At 42.7% G+C, this 3,318-nt stretch overlaps 1 long non-coding RNA gene across 1 annotated transcript; it reads left to right on the top strand.

Moving 5' to 3' along the window:
• Positions 1–280: 280 nt before the first annotated feature.
• On the top strand, positions 281–1,844 carry LOC121987328. The gene is made up of 4 exons (XR_006113495.1): positions 281–942; positions 1,029–1,134; positions 1,222–1,291; positions 1,775–1,844. It is a non-coding gene; the product is annotated as an uncharacterized LOC121987328 (long non-coding RNA).
• Positions 1,845–3,318: the final 1,474 nt, after the last annotated feature.

Here is a 3,318-nt window from a genome sequence, read left to right as displayed (position 1 = left end):
AGTTGCCTCTAGTCACTTGGAGGAGGATTATCATATTTGGAGATTTGTTTATGATACTTGGATGAGTGACATATGAGTATGTTGATTGGTAGTTACCTTGGAGGAGGGTCCCTAAGTTGACCAATAAATTTGGGGACCAAATTTTTATTAGTGGGGGAGAATGTAAGATATCGCAAATTAAATAATAAATATTATTGGACGAAAAATCTTATTGGATTTTTCCGGAGTTTTTAGAAATTTTCTGGGAATTTTTCGGAGCTCGTACGATGAGTTTTGAGGGGACGGATTCGGGGCTAGTTGGAGGCCTGTTTGGAATACCCTTAAAAAGGGAGTGGATTATTTTCATTTAATCTAAATTACCTAAGTATAAATTCTTTACCTAGGTTTAATTTCCGAACCATTCCCCTTCCTCCCGATTTCTTCCCCCTTCATGCGCGCGAGCTCTCTTCGTCCCGAGCCGCACCAGCGCCGGCGATTCCCCTCTCCTCTTCTCTCAACGTCGCCGGCGCAGGACAACCCTTGAGTGTTAAGGAGGGAAGTGGCAACCGATCTTCCTCTCTTCTTCCTTCCTTTCTCGCGCGGATGAACTCGACATCGACGGAGAGATTCTTCCCCGACAAACCTATTCTCGCCCAGTCGCCTGAGGGAGAGCGCCGGATCTCAACGGTATCATCCATCTCTGGAGGACCGACCACCTTCTCGGCCTCTCGGCCATTCCTTATGCGCGATCGGCGGTGATCAAGTGGCTAGGGCACGGCAAGGCTAGAGCCGACGAGGGAGGGGAGATTCGAGCCTTAGTTGCCTCTTGTGGATGTCCAGTGCCTTCTCGGCATCGAATCTTGGATCAGGGAGGTCCACTTCACTGGATTCCGGTTCCTCCTTCTCACTGGTGTTGATGGGCTGCTGATCATAGAGTGGATGGACTGCCAAAGCATAATTGAGGTAAGGAGTTGCTGGGGAAGATCCTGTAGATGCATGGATCGGTTCTATTGATTTCCAATTATGATATTCCTCCTGTTTTGGACCAGGAGAAGTCATTGGATCAGCTAGGGATGGGTTTTCTTGAGCAGATCCTTATCTTCTTCATTCTTGCGCCATATTGAGGTTTTGGTTTCAGATCTGGGGTTGTTTGAGGTGAGTGTTGCTTGGTTTGTTAGGAGTCCAGCAAATTCAATGCTGTGTAATTGTTTCCTGAACTGATCTTGGGCAGAATTGATGTAGGAATTCTTTGGTAGCTGTTCGACAGGTGTGTTATTGGGCTGTGAGTTTGGATATGCTGCTACCTCTTAAGGTAAGTGTTTTTCCAGTGATGTACCTATGGTATTCTCATTAGTATGATGCTAAATTAGGTTTTCTAAGGAATCTAGGGTTTTGTGCTTGCTTAGAGTTATGAGTGGTGTAATGTGGTTGGTTAGACATATAGTGATTTGTGGATTTAGGAAAGTTTATGATGAAATTTGATTAATGGATGGATTGGTTAGTTGTTGACGATGGTGTTAGGTTGATGCGGATTTATGATAGAGATTTGATATTATGATGTGGTGGATTGGTAATTAAGAGATGGATTTGTTATTGGGTCAATTGATGAATTGTGGATTATGGTTGGATTTAGAAAGAGGGGAATTTAAGGATGGACCTATCATCTACTTTGGTTTGGATTGTTGTATGGAAACTAAACAGGGTTACCTAATCGACGTGGGATTAGGTTTTGAGTTTAGTTTGTTGTTGATTATGTGATTAGCTACACATTATATATATGCCATGTGATTCGCAGGACTTGGGTTCGGGACGAGCATCTCGAAGTGGAATTGATTTATCTGACGCGGTTGACAGATAAAGGCGGGTATTTCTTCCTTGGCTCTATATAGATTTTTATTGAGCTTAGTGCATGGTTATTATGTGATGGTTTAGGCTGCTTTACCTTATATCATATCTGTTTGTTGACTTCCTGCTAGAGACTTATGCTTGATCTTTGAGGTGTTCTATTTAATTCATATACAGTCTAAACTTTTGATATCTACTCTATGGTGATTACACGTGTAGAGTATGTCCTGTAGGGATTGTCGGGTGGCTGGTATTATCATGCTGATTGAGTATATGATGTGGACTGTACATAGGTGGGTATGTGTATAGGAGTCATCTGGTTGACCGTGCATTTACATGTGGTGTGTATATCCGTATTTGTTATGTACTTTTGGAGGAGTTGTGTTGATTGCACGTCTGTGATTTATACACGTGTCCGATGTGTTTTTATTGGAGGATACATGTTGATTGTATATGTGGGGTGGTCCATGTATGTCTGATATGTTCATTGGGGATTATTGGTTGATTATACATGTGTAGTTGTATACATAGGTTTGGTGGGATATGTGGAGGTATCATGACGATTATACTCATGTTGGAGGTATTTATGAGGTTTGGGGTTGTTGCATGGATGATGATTATATATATATATATCATGTTCATCATTCATTGCATCTGATGACCATTGTCTCCCTTGTGGTGAGAGAGTCATCAGTTGGTTTGGTTTAGCACCGCCCACTCGGCCACTCATGGGTAGTGGTAGTTGGAGCAGTTGCTGCTACTCCTGTCGTGCCACCCGGTCACGAGGTTTAGTGAGATCCGGCGTTGTGAGCAGTCAGGGACCCTGATGCTGTAAGGAAACAACTACTATTCATCTACCTATCTATATAATGTGGAGGGTGTTACACCCAAGCCTCTCGGCCATACAGGGGTCGTGGTGTCTAGAGAGGTGGCGGGGGTGACCATGGAGCATGCATACGCAGTTATTATTCTTGCATTTGATGCGCGGTGCATCTGCATTTGCATACATGCCTAGTAGATACTAGTTGCATGTGATTGTCGTTGTTGCACTTGATTGAGATATGGTTGTTGCATTTGGTTGCCATACTGCATACATGTCATTTATTTTACATGTATATGCAGTCGTACTTATATTGCACAGGTGTCACGGGTATATCTGTTGCAGATCCAGTGAGTTTACCGATCTTTGTACCTTGCGTCGATTTCAGATTGGGTATGTATTTACCATTATGTCAGCAGTGGTTTGTGCAGTTTGTAGGTTAGTCATGATTATGTCTGGTTATTACGTCAGGTATGTTCAGATGCATTGATTATGATAGTATGATCATGATCTTTATTCCCTACTGAGACTGTATACTTTTGATCTCCATACTTGCTTATTTACCATGCACTATCTTTTCTATTACCCGCTGAGTTCCCTATACTCACCACCGCATGTATACATTTATGTTTTCAGGTAGCAGGTAGATGGTTGTGTGTCGCTTGGAGTATCCT

The sequence above is a fragment of the Zingiber officinale genome, chromosome 5B, assembly GCF_018446385.1.
Source record: "Zingiber officinale cultivar Zhangliang chromosome 5B, Zo_v1.1, whole genome shotgun sequence".
Taxonomy (NCBI): domain Eukaryota; kingdom Viridiplantae; phylum Streptophyta; class Magnoliopsida; order Zingiberales; family Zingiberaceae; genus Zingiber; species Zingiber officinale.
The sequence above is the reverse complement of the archived record's forward strand: the minus strand, read 5'-3'. Positions and strand labels throughout refer to the sequence as shown.